This window comes from Heterocephalus glaber, unplaced genomic scaffold (assembly GCF_053883595.1).
Source record: "Heterocephalus glaber isolate CG9 unplaced genomic scaffold, H.glaber_assembly_v1.0 deba00000768, whole genome shotgun sequence".
NCBI lineage: Eukaryota > Metazoa > Chordata > Mammalia > Rodentia > Bathyergidae > Heterocephalus > Heterocephalus glaber.
The window spans coordinates 14651671-14659852 of record NW_028258162.1 but is presented as its reverse complement, the minus strand read 5'-3'; the positions used below and the strand labels follow the sequence as shown (position 1 = coordinate 14659852).

Below are 8182 nucleotides of genomic sequence, written 5' to 3'. Positions count from 1 at the left end.
TTAACTCTCACAGCTGCATGCACTGCCCTCTCAGGGACACCCAACCTGGCCTGCCAGGCCTTCTTTTGAAATTTGGGCGGAAGCCTTCCTGACTCAACTCTTGCGTTCTGCATACCTGTGAAAACAGCACCCTGTAGATGACACAAAGTTCTACCACTGGCTCCAAGTAGTCCTTAGGCCTTTGTGCATCATGGCTGCAGAAGCATCCATGGGCCTGGATGGCTGAGCACCGTGAACTGAATGAATCCCAGGGAACCCGCCCAGGTGGCCCTTCTCAAGCAGGGTGCCCTGGGGCTCTCCTCTCAAAACAAAGTCTTTCCCTTTTGCAACTGTGAGCCTTGGAAAGGTTGGGGCTTGTGGGTTCCTTATATGTCTTCAGGGTATCTTTTCCATTGTCCTATTGTAAAGTACTTGATTTCTTTTTAATGCTAATCTTTGATCCACCAGGCTGTCCATTGCTCCATCTTTCCAGGCCTTTCTTTGGGGGGGGGGCGGTGGAACTGAAAAGTTTTTAAATGGGCTTTTGCTCCTCATTTTCCGCACAAACCTGGCTCAAAGTAGCAAGCAGCATCCATGCTACAGCCTGATATTTAGGCTACCTTGATATTTTCTCCATCAGATGAATGATCCTTCCACCCTTCATATCAGTCTCACACAAATCTCTGGACATGAACACAATACAGTCCTATTTTCTGCTGGAGCACAACACACATGGCCTGGATCCAGCTGCCACTGGCATCCTTGTTCTCAACTGAAACCTCCTAAGTCTGGCCTTTCTCATCTGCAATCTATCTGCACTCTGGTCTTCTGTGCTCAGACCAGAATCTTTCATCAAGCTCTGATTAGAGCATTCTAGGGCTGCTTCTCCAGCTGGCACCTCCAAACCTTTCCAAACTGCTGTGGACCACTTCCACAGGCCTCTGAACCACCTGGGGAAGTACAGTCGCTGCAGTGACCAGACTTCTTGTACCAACATCTGTATCACCCACTTTCTTGTCCCTGAACGCAATACTCAGCACTACACATTAAGGGAAGAGAGGTTTGTTTCAGCTCACATTTCAGTTCCTAGTTAGCTAGTTCCAGGATGGCAGGATGGCATGTCAGAGGTGCACATTGATAGAAATGCTGCTTGCCTGGTGGAGGCCAGGAGGCACATGGTAAAGTGTGGGCCAGGGAGCAAGATACACCCTCCCAGGTCACACCCGTGCTGACCCACCTCTTCCAACCAGGCCCACATCCTGACACCAAGCCTGGCATAGCACCCCCATCACCTGGTCACCCTCTGGAAGCCATCACCTCTGGGTGCAAGGGGCTTGAGGGTGACATCCAGATAGAATCCATAATCTGTAGTTTCTATAAAAGGATGCAATTTCTGATAAGTGATCTAGAAGTGTTATAAGAAATCTATGAAATATTTAGAGCATAAAACCTTACAATTTAATGAAGACAATTTTCTTTCCAGTAATGCACATTATGATGGACAGAATGGGAGTTAGTACTGATGATGAGTCTTTATTTTCACGTTTTGCTCCAACACCCTGTTCTGTTTGCAGTAGTAGTTTGGCCCTTGAAGTAGTTATAACTGTGGAATGAGTGCACAGATGGGTTTCTGAACTGTGTCTCTTTCCTCATTTCTCTTTTGGTCACTTGTACCTGCATCAGCAGTAGATATGAATTTCACAGAAGCATTGAATAGTGATAATCAAGAATAGTGTGGCTATCAGGGCTATTTCAGCTTAGGTGATCTCAGACCGAATCAGGTGTGGATGTCAAGGATGTGTGTACATGACATGTGTTTCACACCTAAATGTTTGAATTAGAAATGCAACAAAGAATGGAAGCTGGGACTGTATTGGGTGAGGATTTAGGCAACGTAATGTCTGAGGAAGAGGATGGGATGTGTACGTTTATGCCCAGGGACAGTTGGAACCCTGTAACAGACACTTTTTGTCACGCACAGTTGTAGGTGTGGGACCAAAATGGCTCCATTTTGGAGCTGTCTCCTTTGTTCTCTCAAATTTGTGCTTAAACTAGGAATTCACCACTTGAAATTCCTGAGTTTCTTATCCAACCACCTGTGTACCCAGGGTGAGAGAGCGTTCCAGACACACTATCTGTAGGATAAGCAGTTAATGAGCTGACTGTCCACACAAGATAGATGAGGCCATTAATGGGTCTGCTAACGATCAGTATGCAACAACTGGCCGTTAATCTTTGCCCCTTTTCTCCCTCACAAAAACCAATACGTAATCCCCTTCGACCCCCAAAGCCTAGCCAACCAAAACCCTACACTTCATATGTATTGAGTATTAACCAATCACCTGGCTACTAATAACCAAAGCTTGTTGTATTCTCAATAAAAACCCTGCTAGTTAGGGACTCAGGGCTCTCAATCTTGATCCGCTGTGTCGGTGACAGTTGAGAGTCCCTGCTTAAGCTTAAATAAACGACCCTTGTGTGCTTACATCAAAAACGGCCTCCTGGTGGTCTCTGGGACTTCACAATCTGGACACAACATAGGAACATCGCAGCTCATTTTAGGAGAACAACTCCACCTTCAACCCAAGACCTCCACTGTGTACATTTGGGAGGGGATTTTGTTTGGATTAAACCCAATGAGGATAGTCATTGCCATGGTTATACAGGTTGGTTATGAATAAATCATTTACACAAACCCAATCAGAACAAACGTGAAGAATGTTATTTGAAATGATGGAAATGAGAGCCTTCTCATCTTGGGAAATCATCTGAGAGCTGCTATGGCCCGAGAGAAGCCTGGAATAGATAAGAGAAGGTATGCCGAAGAACCCAGAAGTGGAGCCAGGTCTGAGGAAGGAGAACAACACAGTGAATGCTGGAAGTTTTTTAATCCTTCCTGAAGTCAGATGTCAGAATTGAACAAACAAACCAGCTTTTTGTTACTTAACGCTTTCAAATTTATTTCTTACTTTTAGCCTGAAATATGGTTAAATGATATGGGTCCCAAATTTGGCCATAACAGATGAATGAATGAATTACAGGTGACATGATTTAAAAAATCACTTTAAAATTTATTCCAGTTGAAAAGGATGCATATTGCTGCTGTTGGGATGGGAGAGCCCAATGCCTGTTGTGCCTATGAGGAAGAAAAGGAGCAAGCTAAAGTGGGCTGACTAAGGCTGAAGAACCTCTGCTAGGACACATGCTATGGCTGAAGAGAAAGGCCGAGGCAACGGATGGACACGGGTAGGAATGGCCAAAGACTTTTGCCATGGAGACGACCAGGCCCTGGGCAGACAGCAAGCAATATTGTCAGTGTCTTGAGATCAGCAAAGCAGCAGAGGTCTTGGGGCAGAAGGACTTCAGCTTGCAGACTAAGACAGCCCTACACACAAGTGAGGTCACAATGGACCGCCCTTGCTAGCTGGGGAAGAAATCCCAGGAGGACAGGCCATGACTGGGCGCTGTGTGGTGGCTGAGCAGCAGGGGAGTCAGGCCCTCCCAGAGACCGATGGAGCCTTTCTAGAGCTCGTGGAAGGCTCAGGACCCCACGGGTCTTGCCAGGTCAGGAGCTCTAGTGTGGCTCAGGTGGGCCCACACCTTCAGGCTGAGGTGGGCACAGGTGCGGCCGGGAAGCTGCCGGGGCCTTGTGGAGAGCGTCGGACACAGGCAGAGCCACTCCTGCACCCACACACCCTACTGTTTTTGACCACACACCTGGGGCAGGGGCCTAGACCCGTCCGGGACTCACCGGGGGCTGCCCCACCGAGTCTCCAGAACCTCCCCAAGAGCCAAGGTTGGACCTGCCCCCGAGAGGTGTCACTCACGTGCCCTGCAGGTGTCAAGGGCAGGACCTCCAGGGGAGTGACTTGGTCACGGAGACACGCTACCGGACACACACAAGTTAACCGAGGAGAGGTTTATCTCGGCTCGCACTTGGGACAGGTTTCAGTGCCTAGTCAGCAGCTCGAAGGCAGCGCGGCATGGCAGAGAGGCCTGGCAGACAGAAAGCAGAGTCCAGGGAGCAGAGGCAGTGAGATGAAGGCTTCCGGGCCCTGAACCAGGCGATTTGTCTCAGCCCAGATCCCACCTCCTGACAACCCAGGTGTACCACGCCGCCCATGAGGCCATCACCTCCCAGAGGCGGCTTGTGAGTGCGTGAGGCTCTGCGGACAGGTAGCTCTAAACTGTCCCCAAGGGAGGGGGATGGGAGGGTGACCTTGGGGGCAGGAGGAGGGGCGCGCATCCCTGCAGGTCAGCTTCCCAAGCTGGAGCTCTCTCCTCCTGGGACCAGAGCAGGCGGGGCGTGCAGTGACACCGAGCGGCCACCGGAGGGCAGCAGAGCCCTGCGCTGAGATCTCGCGCTGAGGTTGCCAGGGGCCCCAGCTCTGCCAGGATTGTATGAGGGTGCGTAGCATAAAGAGAATATGTTCATATATTCGTGCTTATTTCTACCACCTTATTCTGTCTTCCTCTCTGTCTTGCTTCCTCTAAGTAGGCTTGAAGCTTTTCGTTATTTCTTCAGAAGTAATTCACCTCACTGTTTCTTTTTCAGAGAGAGAGAGAGTATAGGCCTTGCTCAGTGTCCGAGATCTGAGATTGCTGGGAAGCACCACCACACCTGACATTTCCCTTTCTCTTGCAGTTAGGAGTGATGTATCTGGTCTCTGGTTTTTCCGTAGTGACCTTAGATATCACACCCTGAACTTTTGCTTGTTAAATGTAGGTCTTTAAATTTCTTAACTTTTGTTTGGAAGAGGTTTAGCTTCCAGGAAAACTGAGAGAATGCTGGCCTGGCACAGCTCAGAGGGAGGGCGGGGACCTAGGCTCCCCAGAGGGTGGAGCATCTCCATCAAGCACTCTGGACTCCTCTTCGTAGGAGGACCATGCCATTTCCCGGTTATCTGATGGTTTGTTTCTGGGGCCACAATTGTGCCTAGTGGGATCCTTGCTCTCCGGGCTCCGATGGGCGCCCAAGCTCCACAATCATGGATGGTTCTAGGCCCCTGCCCCAGGTGTGTGGGCAAAAACAGTACGGTGTGTGGGTGCAGGAGTGGCTCTGCCTGTGTCCGACACTCTCCACAAGGCCCCGGCAGCTTCCCGGCCAGATCTATGCCCACCTCAGCCTGAGGGTGTGGGCCCACCTGAGCCACACTAGAGCTCCTGACCTGGCAAGACCCATGGGGTCTTGAGCCTTCCACGAGCTCTAGAAAGGCTCGATTGGTCTCTGGAAGGGCCTGACTCCCCTGCTGCTCAGCCACCACACAGCACCCAGTCATGTCCTGTCCTCGTGGGATTTCTTCCCCGGCTAGCAAGGGCGGTCCATTGTGACCTCACTTGTGTGTAGGGCTGTCTTAGTCTTCAAGCTGTAGTCCTTCTTCCCCAAGACCTGGGCTGCTTTGTTGATCTCAAGACTTTGACAATATTGCTTACTGTCTGCTCAGGGAATGTTTGCCTCCATGGCAAAAGGCTTTGGCCATTCATACCCGTGTCCATCCATTGCCTCGGCCTTTCTCTTCAGCCATAGCAAGTGTCCTAGCAGAGGTTCTTCAGCCTTAGTAAGTCCACTTTAGCTTGCTCCTTTTCTTCCTCATAGGCACAACAGGCATTGGGCTCTCCCATCCCAACAGCAACATATGCATCCTTTTCAACTGGAATAAATTTTAAAGTGATTTTTTAATAATGCCACCCATAATTCATTCTTCTGTTATGGCCGAATTTGGGACCCATATCATTTAACAATATTTCAGGGTAAAAGTCATAAATAAATTTGAAAGCCTTAAGTACCAAAAAGCTGGTTTATTTGTTCATTTCTGACATTTGACTTCAGGAAAGATTAAAAAACTTTCAGCATTCACTGTGTTGTTCTCCTTCCTCAGACCTGGCTCCACTTCTGGGTTCTTAGGCATACCTTCTCTTATCTATTCCAGACTTTCCTCGGGCCATAGCAGCTCTCAGATGATTTCCCAAGAAGAGAAGTCTCGCATTTCCATCATTTCATATAACATTCTTCACGTTTGTTCTGATTGGCTTTTTGTAAATGATTTATTCATAACCAACCTGTATAACCATGGAAATGACTGTCCTTATTTGGTTTAATCTGAAAAAATCCACTCCTGAAAATACAGATTGGAGGTCTTGGGTTGAAGGTGGAGGTGTTCGCCCAAAATAAGCTGGGGTGTGCCTACAACTGTGCGTGACACAAAGTGTCTGTTACAGGGTTCCAACTGTCCCTGGGCATAAATGTACACATCCCATCCTCTTCCTAAGACATTATGTTGCCTCAATCCTCACCCAATACAGTCCCAGCTTCCATTCTTTGTTGCATTTCTAATTCAAACATTTAGGTGTGAAACACATGTCACTTATACACATCCTTGACATCCACACCTGATTCAGTCTGAGATCACCTAAGCTGAAATAGCCCTGATATCCACACTATTCTTGATTATCACTATTAAATGCTTATGTGAAATTCATATTTCCTGCTGATGCAGGTACAAGTGACCAAAAGAGAAATGAGGAAAGAAACACAGTTCAGAAACCCATCTGTGCACTCAGACCACACTTATAAATACTTCAAGGACCAAACTAATACTGCAAACAGAACAGGGTATTGGAGCAAAACATGAAAAAAAAGACTCATCATCAGTCCTAAACTCCCATTCTGTGCATCATAATGTGCATTACTGAAAACAAAATTGTCTTCAATAAATTGTACGGTTTTATGCTCTAAATATTTCATAGATTTCTTATAACACTTCTAGATCACTTATCAGAAATTGCATCCTTTTATGGAAACTACAGGTTATGGATTCTATCTGGATGTCACCCTCAAGCCCCTTGCACGCAGAGGTGGGGGCTTCCAGAGGGTGGCTGGGTGATGGGGGTGCCACGCCAGGCTTGGTGTCAGGGTGCGGGCCTGGTTGGAAGAGGTCGGTCAGTGTGGGTGTGACCTGGGAGGGTGTATCTTGCTCCCTGGCCCACACTTTACCATGCGCCTCCTGACCACCACCAGGCAAGCAGCATTTTTATCAATGTGCACCTCTGACATGCCATCCTGCCATCCTGGAACCAGCTAACTATGAACCGAAATGTGAGCTGAAACAAAGCTCTCTTCCCTTAATGTGTAGTGTTGAGTATTGTGTTCAGGAACAAGAAAGTGGGTGATACAGATGTTGGTACAAGAAGTCTGGTCACTGCAGCGACTGTACTTCCCCAGGTGGTTCAGAGGCCTGTGGAAGTGGTCCACAGCAGTTTGGAAAGGTTTGGAGATGCCAGCTGGAGAAGCAGCCCTAGAATGCTATCATCTGAGCTGGATGGAAGATTCTGGTCCGAGCTCAGGAGACCAGAGTGCAGATAGATTGCAGATGAGAAAGGCCAGACTTAGGAGGTTTCAGTTGAGAAGAAGGATGCCAGTGGCAGTTGGATCCAGGCCATGTGTGTTTTGCTTCAGCAGAAAATATGACTATATAGTGTTCATGTCCAGAGATCTGTGTGAGACTGGTACTAAGGGTGGAAGAATCATTCATCTGATGGAGAAAATATCAATGCAGCCTAAATATCCGACTGTAGCATGGATGCTGCTTGCTACCTTTAGCCAGGTTTGTGCCAAAAAGGAGGAGCAAAAGCCCATTTAAAAACTTTTCCATTTCCCCCAAAAAGAAAGGCATGGAAAGATGGAGCAATGCACAGCCTGGTTGATCAAAGATTAGCATTAAATGAATCCAAGTACGTTACAATAGGACAATGGAAAAGATGCCTTGAAGACACATAAGGAACCCACAAGACCCAACCATTCCAAGGCTCACATATGCAAAAGGGAAAGACTTTGTGTTGAGAGGAGAGCCCCAGGGCACCCTGCTTGAGAAGGGCCACCTCGGCAGGTTCCCTGGGATTCATTCAGTTCACAGTGCTCAGCCATCCAGGCACATGGAAGCCCGGACCGGCACGGCCGGGAATTCACTGTCTCTGTCAGGGCAGCTGGGGTCCCACAGAGGCCTTTGGGACAAGGTAGGAAGCTTCTGTCCCAGGGAACGGAAGGCCCCGGGCCACAGGAAGGCAGAGCATCAGGGCCCCAGAGAGCTCACTTGAGACCCGCCTGTGCCACTGCAGAGCTCAGCTCAGGCACACAGCAGAGGCATAAGGGAAAGGATCCCAGCGGGGTGTCACTGTGGCCCCAGGAAAAACAATCAGACAACCG

At 48.6% G+C, this 8182-nt stretch overlaps 1 long non-coding RNA gene across 1 annotated transcript; it reads right to left on the bottom strand.

Annotated features, from left to right (window-relative positions):
• Positions 1-3029: 3029 nt before the first annotated feature.
• LOC147829109 (uncharacterized) lies at positions 3030-4090 on the bottom strand. The gene is made up of 2 exons (XR_015449713.1): positions 3807-4090; positions 3030-3115 (listed from the first exon to the last, which is right to left on the bottom strand). It is a non-coding gene; the product is annotated as an uncharacterized LOC147829109 (long non-coding RNA).
• Positions 4091-8182: the final 4092 nt, after the last annotated feature.